Genomic DNA, 13217 nt, shown 5'->3' with positions numbered 1-13217 from the left:
ACACAGTTAATTCAGGTTGTAGGAACAGAAAGCAAACAATATATTTTTATTTACTTGTTCTTATTCTCTAAAATTCACATCACAAATAAGCTTTAGCCAATATCACAAACAGTCACATACATGTAGACATTTTATAATGGCTTTTCTTTCAGGACTGATTGAAAACTCTTACATGTATTTGATATTGTTAAATTGTATTATAGAAATACTTAGCAATTGTTTTCACTGATACTCATCAGATAGGTGAATCATAATATTGGCCTTGACATTTATGATCTTGAGCCAGGATGCCTATAGACTTGGCAGCTTTAACATCCTTTCCCATTTCCATTTAATAGAATCTATATCACCTTTCAGGATAGTAGACATGATTTCACAAATTCTGCCAATTTGATTTTTATATGAAATTTGATTGTTTTTAGACTTTCAGCAATATTTCTAAGGGACTGAGGTGATATACTATCTAATTTCTGTTGCTCTTCAACTTTAAAAAAACTATTCCTTATAAATAAATACACACACACACGTATGAATATATTTGTGTTTTATTAGTATGAAAACAAATATGACTTTTTATACCACCATTATGGTATCTAGACAAAATTTTTTGACACTTTTCAGATGTTGAATTTGTTCATCTTAAATTGCCCATAGATAAGTTTAGCCTTTCCCCTTATTATTTTTTGACTTTTAAAAGTTATCAGGAACTCTGAAAAATACCACGGTGACTTAAAAATTTTAATAAATGCTCCTGTAGAAGATGGGTCATGATTTATTTAATTCTATCTTTCTTCCTTTTGTGGAAAGATACTATTAACAGGTCATTGGTTTTACTTACCTCTTATCATTATTTCAAGACTGTAAAAAGACACTTTCCATATATATGTGTGTATGTGTGTGTGTGTGTGTGTGTGTGTGTGTGTATATATATATGTATACATATACATATATATATACACACACACACACACACACACACACACACACACATATATATATATATATATATATATCTTACAATAATTTTTATATACCCAACATTAGTTAAATGTGTTATTTTACAATTATATCTAAATAGCATAAAGGCCTTATTTCTTAAGGCATTTAGTTCCTACATTTAATTTTATGTAATTTTTATTCCATCATCTTTCTTTCTACAAAAAAATGACATCTTCTTGTAATCTGAATATTTTATATTTTAAATAATTGCAACAACTTGGAAGAATATTGCAAAAGAAATGATTGATTCCCAAGTATGCAGCTACTTAGTCTTTGCATTTTCATCATTATTTTTCCCCTAGGCCCTTCCCTCCATTGCTGAAATGATTTTTGCTGTAATGTAACTCAGAATATCCCCAATTTGGGCACAATGGGTACTTATGATTAATCATCCTAAGACTTTACTTTGATCTTGTCTGCATGCTATTTAAGATCTAACATATCTCCATATCCTGCTGCTTCAAATGGATAAGCTGTTTGATTTTCAAGGCATTGTTTGCTAAATGTATATAACTTTATCCCATACTACTCACCAATGCAAACTCTCTGCTCTCTACAGTTATAAGGCAAGTCTTCATACTATTTGCATTATTTATATCTATTGGTCTTTCTTCTGACATGCTTTCTCTTATCACCTATGAAAATCAGAAATCACTAAGGCCCCATTCATTTTCAATCTATTCTTTGAAGGTTCTTCCTCCTACTGAAATGAACTTTTCCCCACTTATTTATAATTTTTTGTACCTAAACTAAGCAGTATATATTTTGTAATTTTTTTTCTTTAGTATTTCTTATTTTTGTTGGCCTCCTTAGGATTGCAATATCTTCAAAGGCAGGGTGATTCTTATTGTTCCCTTATATTTCAGGAAGTCTTTAGCATTTCTGAAGAGTAAAAGATTCATTCAAAAGTCTTATGGCTTCCATAAAAATAATCTGGTTTGAGCATGCCTACTTTAAAAGAAAAAAACTAACTATAATTACATGGTTTGTATGTACCATTCCCTTTAAGATTACCTTCACCTACTCTAAATATGACTTCTATGTAACTAGTTATTTACATGTTATTTGAGGATAAAAAAGAATGGGAAACCGTAAATGCTCATTGATTGCATGATAGCTAAATTGTGAGACATTAATATAATAAAATATTGCTAGCCACAATAAATAACATATATCTGAATTCAGAGAAACATCAGAAAGTTGTAACTTAACTGATTCAGGATGAATTTAGTGGAATCAAGAAATGAATGCTTATGAATCATGAAAAAAATATTTATGAACAATAAAAAATAATTTTAAACATCGAGAGCTGCCCTGCCTCTTCCTACTCCAACAAAAGGCTTACATAGTTTTGATAAATCAGTTTAACCTTGAAGAATACATGAGGAAAAAAAAAAGTATCCCCAATGATTAAAGAGTAATCAATTGAAAGTTTGTGGTATCACATACATTGTCAGAGATGTTAATTTAATGCTAGTTCTGTTTAATTTTATTTTCTTACTTCAAAAAAATCTGTTATGAATAATAATCTGACAGGTGAGGGAGAAAAAATTAATTATTAATTAGTAAAATTATATTTTTGTTATTTGTTAAAAATATTAGTATTAAACTTAAACCAATTTAATATGTTATTTGATAATTTTAAAAGTCTAATTCTCATTACTTTGTAAGACTATCTTGTACCACTGATTTGGCATATATGTTCCAAGGTAACTGATATGATATTTGAAATAACCTGAGAAATTACTTCATTTTCAGCATTGAAAAGAACTTCACAGTACATATAATTTAATTTACAAACACAAAAAAAAATTCCTTTAAGTTTTTCAATAAATATTCATTTAATTTTAAACTCAAAAACCTCAAATGCATATTCTCACTAAGGCCTGAAACTAATGATTGAACTTTTCCTGACATTATAGGTAAATGTCCATCCTTTCCATATCCACCCAGTAATGCTAATTCTCCCATTTAGGGATAATCCAACATAATCTGATGAACATGATTAATAATTTACTATGTGAAAAAAAAAGAAAGCAAAACAAACAAACAAAAATATGATGATTGGTCTGAAAAATATAAGAAAAAATTGAAGAATTATCCCTTAGAAATTTTCATTCTACCGGAAAGAGGTAATGAAAGGCAGTAAGTTGCATAAACAGATAATTCTGTGCAGAATGATTTGACTAATGAAAAAAAAAAATGAAGAACAAGAAAGGTTTTGCATTTGAGGTGGTAAATATGTTGAACCTTAAAGAAAGCAAGACATTTTAAGTGTTGAATAAAAATGTCAAACACTCCAGATTGCTGTGGCTTCTCTTTGGGGCTTTTCAATTATCTTATTTTAAAGTATATACATTTATTAATAGCTAATTGACACTTTTATACCTTTTTCATAATTAAATAACAAAAGTCTTTGTTGAATGTTTGATTAAATCTAAGGAAACCTAGTCTATAACATTCTGCTGACTATGAAGTTTAGTATCATTTTACCAATGAAAAAACAGCCTTGTTTACCAAAGATCAATTAGGCAGAAATTTAGCAGTCAGAATTTGATTCAATTTCCTTCAGTTGTAAAACCCCTGTACTTACCACTACAATTGAAATATTAAAGTTTCTATAAGGTTCTTGTTGGGTTAAAAGTATATCACTTTTTTTTTGTCCTAAGGTATAATTTACCTAGTGGATGGCATATAAGAGATTATAAATATTTAATTGAATCTTACAACTCATTTTAATCAAACTGAACATTTTTGACCATGCTGATACTGGAATAAAATTAAGTATCCTGGGAACACGTCCATTAATACATGTGACCTTGCTCAAAAGAAGTGCAGAGAAGCAGCCTGCTAATTAACAATTTTCAAATTGATGTATCACCTCCATGTGATTCTCCCTTAAAAGTCTACAGGAAAGGTGAAAGTTAATGACAATCTGACCAGAAATGAATGGTATCATAAATTACAAATGCTTTTTGCTATTCACAAACACAATGTCATCAAAGACTGCTATGGTATTTGAGAAAAAAATGAAATTTTATGAATCTTAGAATTTCTGTTTGCTATATGCTTAACTATATCACAAGATTGGGGTGAGAGGAAAATTAAGACCCAATAAATCATAATTTATAATTTTTCCTTACAAGTTTTTAAAGACATTAGCAAATTAATTTTATGACTATTTTCATAAAGTATGATAACAATTTTTATTGGTAAAAGAAAACAATGATGTGAGGTGTTTTTGTTTTTGTTTTTTTCCTGAATCTGATAGGCAGAACAAGAGCTCTTCTGATTGGTAGAAAATCTGGCAGATAATTTCACGGGACCTTGTTTTAACTACTGAGGATTTTTCTCAAGGTGGGAGTTGATGTAGTTGATACAGTTGTATGTATTATATTTGAAAGTTTCAATTTCTGTTTTCTTATAGTTCTTCTCAATGACCTTTTTATTCAAGAAAAACAAATTGAAGAGTAAGAGCATTTCACGAATGAGGGATAGCCAGAGAAAATACTCAGCATGAAGAAATGAAATATCTTATTTATGGAAAATCCAAGAGACTATGTCATGGAAAAAAAGAGTAAATTGTAGTAAGATATGACCCAAAATGTCTGCCAGTATGGATCAGTATAGAAAAGAATTACTTCATTAGTATTTTTTTTTTGAAATGCAGTTTTATTATTTTTTTTATTAAAGCTGTTTATTCTCAAAACATATGCATAGATAATTTTCAAAATTCACCTTTGTCAAACCTTGTATTCCAAACTTTTTTTTTTCCTTCCTTTCACCCCACTCCATCTCCTTAACAAGTAATTCCAATATGTTAACATGTGCATTTTTTCTGTAATATATGTCCACAATTATCATGCTCTACAAGAAAAATCAAAGAAAAAAGGAAAAAAAAATGGGAAAGAAAACAAAATGCAAGCAAAGAACATAAAAAGGTGAAAATACTATGTGATAATCTACATTAAGTCCCCACAGACCTCTCTCTGGGTATAGATGACTCTCTTCATCACAAGATCATGGGAAGTGGTCTAAATAACCTCTCTGTTAAAAAGAGCACATCCTCAGAATTGATCATCGTATAATCTTGCTATTTCTGTGTACAAAGTTCTTCTGGTTCTACTCACTTCACTTAGTATCAGTTCATATGTCTTTCCATGCTTCTAGGAAATAATCCTGCTGATCACTTCTTTTAGAATAATAATATTTCATAACATTCATATGCCATAACTTATTCAGCCATTCTGCAACTGATGTGCAATCACTCAGTTTTCATTTTCTTGCCACTGCAAAAAAACTGCTACAAACATTTTTGCACACATAGATCCTTTTCATTTTTTTATAATCTGTTTGGGATACAGACCCAGTAGAGACACTGCTGGGTCTAAGGGTATAAAGAGTTTTGTAACCCTTTGAGTATAACTCAAAATTGCTCTCAAGAATGGTTGGATCAATTTACAATTCCACCAACAATGTATTAATTTCCCAGTTTTCCCACATCCTCTCCAACATTTATCATTATTTTTTCCTGTCATCTTAGTCAATCTAAGAGAAATATAGTGTCACCTCAAAGTTGTCTTAATTTATATTTCTTTGATCAATAATGATCTAGAGTATATTTCATATGACTATAAAGTTTTCATTTCTTCATCTGAAAATTGTCTGTTCATATCCTTAGGCCATTTATCAATTTGAAAATAACTTGAATTCTAACAAATTTGAATCAATTTTCTATATATGTTAGAAATGAAGCCTTTATCAGAACCCTTAAATGTAAAACATTTACATATGGCCAAAAGACTATCAAAAACCTTCTCTAACATTACAGCTTGAAAGACACAATACTGAAGCTTTCAGCTTTCCTTATCTCTCTTAGCCATATATTATTGGAAAAAATGTAGTTTTGACTAAATGGATCTTTATCAGTGAGGTAATGTCTCTGGGTTTAGTATACTTTCCAGATTTGCCTACTTCCCTTCCAAGGAATAATCTTTAAATTTCATGACTGGAATCACTGTCTGCAGTGATTTTTGATCCCAGGAATATAAAATACAACCTTGATTCTATTTAATCTCACTATCATTTCTGGCAAAGAGAGGGAGATTAAATAGGTTTGTTTTCTTTTTCTTTTTTTTTTTTGATATTCAATTTCTTTAAATATATATATATATATATATATATATATATATATATATATATATATATATATATATATATAAAATCACATTTTCCCAGTTACATTCAACTTTTTTTTTAATTTTTGAGTTCTAGGTTCTCTCCCTTATCCCCACCCACAATTAAGGAAAAAAAAAAAAAAAAAACACTTGTGAAGGTATGCAAAACTTTTTTTTTTTTTTTCAAAAAAGTCAGCTTATATCCACAACTTTAGTAAAGTTGCAGGGTATAAAATAAATCCACATAAATCATCAGCATCCTTATACATCACTAAAAAAATCCAAAGCAAGAGATACAAAGAAATTCCATTTAAAATAACTGTTGATAGTCTAAAATATTTGGGAATTTAATCTTCCAAGACAGGGTCAGGAAATATATGAGCAAAACTACAAAACTATTTCCACACAAATAAAGACTAATCAAATCAACTGGAAAAATATCAAGTGCTCTTGAACAGGTTGAGCAAATATAATAAAGATGACAATATTCCCTAAACTAATCTATTTATTAGTTTTATACCAATCAAACTCCCAAGGAACTATTTTACTGAACTAGAAAAAATAACAACAAAATTTATCTGGAAGAGCAAAAGGTAAAGAATTTCAAAGGAATTAATGAAGAGAAAAGCAAATGAAGGTGGCTTAGCAGTACCAGATCTAAAACTATATTATAAAGCAATGGTCATCAAAACCATTTGGTACTGGCTAAGAAATAGACTAGTTGATCAGTGGAATAGGTTAGGCTCACAGAACAAAAAGCCAATGATTATAACAACCTAATATTTGACAAACCAAAAAGCCCCATACTTTGGGATAAGAATTCACTATTTGACAAAAAAAAAAAAAAAACTGCTGGGAAAATTTAAAACTAGTATGGCAGAAAGTAGTCATAGACCCACATCTAACACTATACACCAAGATAAGGTCGAAATGGGTTCATGATCTAGACATAAAGAATGATACTATAAACAAATTAGAAGAACATAGGAAAGTTTACCTCTCAGATTTGTGGAGGAGGAAGGAATTTGTGACCAAAGAAGAACTAGAGATCATCGCTGATCACAAAATAGATAATTTTGATCATATTAAATTAAAAAGTTTTTGTACAAACAAAACTAATGCAGACAAGATTAGAAGAGAAACAACAAATTGGGAGACATTTTTACACCCAAAGGATCTGATAAAGGCCTCATTTCTAAAATATATTTAAAAAATGGCTCAAATTTATAATAGTTCAAGCCATTCTCCAATTAATAAATGGTCAGAGAATATGAACAGATAATTTGCAGATGAAGAAATTGAAACTATTTTTAGTCATATTACTCCACATCACTATTGATCAGGAAATGTAAATCAAGACACCTCTGAGATATCACTACACACCTGTCAGATTGGGTAAAATGACAGGTAAAGATAATGACAAATGTTGGAGGGGATATGGGAAAACTGGGACACTGGTACATTATTGGTGGAACTATGAATGGATCCAACTATTCTGTAGAGCAGTTCAAAAAATTATCAAACTATGCATATCTATGCAGTGTTTCTATTGGGATTATATCCCAAAGAAATCTTAAAAGAGGGAAAGGGACCCACATGTACAAAAATGTTTGTAGCAGCCCTTTTTGTAGTGGCAAGAAACTGGAAATTGAGTTGATGCCCAACTGATGCAAAGTGAAATGAGCAGAACGAGGAGATCATTATAAACAGCAACAACAAGGCTATATGACGATCAATTCTGATGGATGTGGCTCTCTTCAACATTGAGATGATTTGGACCAGTTCTACTTATGCAGTGATGAAGAGAACCATCTATACCCAGAGAGAGATCCATGGCACCAGAGGGTGGAACACAGCATAACATTCTCACTCTGTTATTATTTGCTTTCATTTTGTTCCTTTTTTCTCCATTTTTCTTTCTTTCACTTCTTGATTGATTTTTTTTTTTTTTGTGCAACCATATAGCTGTGTGAATATGTACATATATTGGATCTGGCATGAATTTTGGCATATTTGGCATGTATTGGATTGCTTGCTGGGTAGGGGAGAAATGGGGAGAAGAAGGGGAAAATTTGTGGTGGAGGGTATGCAGGGGTCAATGTTGGAAAAATTAACCAAGCATAGGCTTTGTAAATAAAAAAAGCTTTAATAAAAAAAAAAGTTAACTTGTGAAATATATAGATATAGATATAGATATAGATATAGATCTCTCACCCTAATGAAAATAAGAAAGTTTAAAAAAAAATAAGTTAAAAAAAAAGGCAGGGGAGAGAGAGAGAGAGAGAGAGAAAGAGAGAGAGAGAGAGAGAGAGAGAGAGAGAGAGAGAGAGAGAGAGAGAATGTTTCAATCTGTTTGTGGACACACTAAGTTCTTTCTCTGGATATGTATACGATATTTCATCTTAAGTCCTTCAGAGCAGTTGTGAGAATAGTAAAGTCATTCACAGCATTGATATTACTTTATGTATAGCACATTTCACTTTGTTTGAGTTCATGGAGAACTTTCCAGTTTTTTTTTCCTAATTTCTGATCATATTTATCAGAAATGATAAAACAATGAATCTTCATCAAAACACAAAACACAATTCATTGTTTGTTCATTTAAAATAAGCAATTCATCAAAAATACTTGCATTGCCTTGGATTTTTAAAAATGCATCTGTATGTTATCATATTGCTCACTCCCAAACATAGAAACCCAAAGAAAATAAACTTCTTAAAAGAAAAGCTCTTTTGTTTTTATTTTGTTCCTTTTGAAATCTTAAACAAATAAAATAGCATTCAACACTTAATAAAATGCAATTGAAGGTGGCCTGGCTCTGCCAGATCTAAAACTATATTGTAAAGCAGCAGTCATCAAAAACATTTGTTACTGGGTAAGAAATAGAGTAGTCAATCAGCGGGAATAGATTAGGTTCACAGAACAAAGCAGTCAAGGACTATAGTAATCTATTGACAAATCCAATGATCCCAGTTTTGGGGATATGAACTCACTATTTTATAAAACTTTCTGGGGAAATTGTAAATAAATATGGCAGAAACCAGGCATTGACCCACACCTAACACCATATAAGATAAGGTCAAAATGGGTTAATGATGTTAACATAAAGAGTGATATTATAAACAAATTAGAAGAACAAAGGATAGCTTACCTTTTAGATCTATAAAGAAGGAAGGAATTTGTGGCCAAAAACAACTGAAGTACATTACTGAATATAAAATAGATAATGTTGATTACATTGAGTTAAAAAGTTTTTGTACAAATAAAGCCAATGCAGATAAGATTAGAAAGGAAACAATAAACTGTTTGTTTTGTTTTGTTTTGTTTTGTTTTTTTACATTCAAGAGTTCTGATAAAGGCCTCATTTCTAAAATATCTAGAGACTTGACTCAAATTTATAAGAATTCAAGGCATTCTCCATTTGATAAATGGTCAAAGGATATGAACAGACAATTTTCAGATGAAGAAATTTAAACCATTTCTAGTAACATGAAAAGATTCTCTAAGTCACTATTGATCAGAGAAAAGCAAATTAGGATAACTCTGAGGTACTATACACCTCTCAGATTGACTAAGATGATAGGAAAAGATAATGAAGAATGTTGGAGGGGATGTGGGAAAATTGGGACGCTGATACATTGTAGGTGGAGTCGTGAATTGATCCAATCATTCTGGAGAGCAACTTGGAAAGGCTATTAATATGTACATACTCTTTGATCCAGCAGTGTTTCTGTTGGGCTTATATCCCAAAGAGATCATAAAAAAGAAAAGGATCCCATATGTGCAAAAATGTTTGTAGCAGTCATTTGTGTATTGGCAAGAAACTGGGAACTGAGTGGATGCCCATCAATTGAAGAATGGATAATTAAGTTACAGTATATATCTATAAGAAAAGATCAGCAGGATGATTTCAGAAATGTCTGAAGAGACTTACATGAACTGATGCTAAGTGAAATGAGCAGAACCAGAAGATTTTTGTACAAAGCAACAAGATTATACAAAGAACAATTTTGACAGATGTTCCTCTTTTCAACAATGAGATGATTGAGGTCACTTCTAATGATCTTGTGAGAGAGCCATCTACATAGACTCAGAGAGATAATTGTGGGAACTGAGGGTGGATCATAACAGTATTTTCACTTTTTTGTTGTTTGATTGCATTTTGTTTTCTTTCTCATTTATTTTTGCCTTTTTTTTTATTTGATTTTCTTGTGCATCATAATGATTGTGTGTGCATGTGTGTGTGTATATGATTTAATTATATTTTAATGTGTTTAAAAATAAATAAATAGAATCCAGATATCTCTTTCTGTCCATGAATCTGCTTCATGCTGGTTTAGCCGTGTCATTGGATCTGTTATCCTTTATCAGGCCTTTATGATTTATTTTATAATTTATTATTGATGACTCCAATCTAGCATCTGTTTGCTTTTTATGGTTTCCTGTCTCTTTCTCCTATCAGGATACTTCTCAGCCCAGATAAAAGGAATAACTTATGAATCTGTGTAATATTGAATAGATATCCAGTAAGTAATCTTCCCCTTACAAAACTCTCTACTTCTTTAAGAGTTGTTAAAGGAAAAAATAACAAGATATTTGTATATATGGATATATTCTCCACACAATGAATTGTTTCTTCACTAAATCTTTTTAACCAAGAGGCTTTCCTTTTAAAACATTATATATATACACACTCACTTCTTAGCCTTTGTTTTCAGAAGATCTCCTTAGGTCATTTTTTCCTCTATTTTTCGAGCAAATTTTATCCTTTGAGGTCCAGTGCAATTGTCTCCTCTTGCATAACAGTGTGCCTGACAGATTGCTGACCACCTTCTCTATGAGTTAAGTATTCTGCAATACTACGCAAAACCCTTTGATTCCCCTTTCCAGCCAGTACTTTTTAGAAATCTAGCTGTTTCTATATTTTTTGCCTGAAAATTCACAGATTCCCAGAAAACATAAAAGATAATTAATAAATCATATAACTAAAAAGCAAATGGACTTTCTGGGAAATTTCTTAACCGAATACAAACACATATCTCAGTGAAAATAATGCCAGAAATTAAGATTGTAGTTTTAAACACTAACTAAATATCTTCCATTAAAATAATTCCATCATGTTTGATTTTGGTATGAAAGTGATTTTGAGTTATTTAAGTTCATGACAATAGAATTTAAGCACCATCAAGTTTTACTAAGCTGTGAAGGATTGCTCCAATAGTGTATTCAGTCTGATGTCACATGGAAAGACTCTTTTCCAGCAAAAAAAAAAAAAAAATGCCAGATGATAGGACTAAATCACATAAAAGTATCTACTAAATTATGAAGTGGTTCTAGTTTTCTTTGAGACAGGTATTAAATAACAGATCTTTGGAAAAATTGAAGAATCCTCAAAAAAAATTATTATGATAATAGTATAGTATACTAGTATGACTTTAGTCTCAGAGGGGCAGATCCAGGGTTCTCCAGTTTCCTAGTATGTGGAAAACTCTAATCTCTATTGTAGTTTAGAGATAATAGAGCCAGAGCATAGGAAGAGCATTGCTTTAAAAAAAGCTTGTGTACAGATATGGAGGAATGCTAGGTATGATTGATTTAGGCTGAGCATTACTATTATTAGGCCAAGTTGACTGGATGTGGAAAAAGCTATGATCTTTTTGATCATTTTGTGTAATGGCACAGATGGAGTGAATAATTTATTATTCACCGATTATTTCCCTAAAATTTAACTTGTAACAGTTCTTAGCAACCTAAATCTATTAAACACTAGCATTAAGATAGCTTTTAGAAAGGAATATTTACATGAAAAGTCTATCAAAAATAAATATGACATTTTTGAGGAAAAAAAAACAAAAACAAAAATGTAAAAAATATTGGAGATATAACCTTCCCCCTCAAAGTTCTAATCCCAAAACTACCTCTCCCATTTATCTAGGAATGAGAGATCCTGGCTTCTCTTGGCTTCCTTGAAATTCTATAATGGTTGCTTCCCTGCATATGGCTGTAGAGTCCACATTGAAAGCAGCTAATTCTCCCAGGTTTCTTGGGCTACAGATTCTGGGCTGTCTCCATCAGGCTATCTCCACTGGGGACTGAAGGTAGGTTACTGTTAACAGTCTAACTCACCTAGAAAATGCTGCCTTCTTTCTTTCCCTGAAGGGGTCTTAGAACTTTATTCAGGCTATGTCTATGCTAAAAAGAAGAGCTGCTCAGCATTTGTTGGTGGGAGTAATGGGCAGGGCTGAGGAACTATTTTCTTCCACAAATGCTTCAAGTACCTATTTGGAAGAAGTACCTTTTTGGTACTGATGTCTGACCTAAAGGCTTGCCTGAAAACTATTCATGAAAATAGACAAGGGTTTTAATAGATTATAAGTGCAATATTAACCTGCTTGCTTGGAAAGAAGAAAATATCATACCTAGAATTGAAAATGATAGATAAAATAGATCAAAACCTCAACCCCATTTCTTGGAACCACATGGATTAAAGGGAGGGGGAGGTGAACCTCAGATATTTCTTCCTCTTATGGCATGGTGCTGCATCCTGAAGGTGAATGAACCCTTCAATTCTGGATGCTCTCCAATGGTCAGGTATATTTAAAGACACAGATGATTTCAACAATGGAAGAAGCTAGTACTAAAAATATGGTAATCTAACTGCAGAATGTTAATGCAGACCTTAGCCAGTCTCTCTATCCCCAAGAAGCATGTGCCTATTAGTGTAATCTTTATTCCTAGATTGAGAGAATGGTGCCTCTAGCTTCACTTCAGCTCTCCCCTTTGACCTGGAACCTCAAACCAAAAGCTCCACCTTCCTGCAAGAGTCTGAAATCAGCAGGGTGTGCGTATACATCTGCATCCATCAGGCATCCTGGTTCCTTCCTACCCAGAGTCATATCTTTGAAGCACTGGTGTTGCTAATCAGCAGAGGTTTCCTTAGTCTTCCACCATTGAGATTTCCTATGTCTCACACTGTCAGAGAGATGGAAGTTTCCACTTGAGATTTCTGTGGAGTTAGCCTGGTCCAGAAACACCACTATT

This window comes from Antechinus flavipes, chromosome 2 (assembly GCF_016432865.1).
Source record: "Antechinus flavipes isolate AdamAnt ecotype Samford, QLD, Australia chromosome 2, AdamAnt_v2, whole genome shotgun sequence".
Taxonomy (NCBI): Eukaryota; Metazoa; Chordata; class Mammalia; order Dasyuromorphia; family Dasyuridae; genus Antechinus; species Antechinus flavipes.
The sequence above is the reverse complement of the archived record's forward strand: the minus strand, read 5'-3'. Positions refer to the sequence as shown.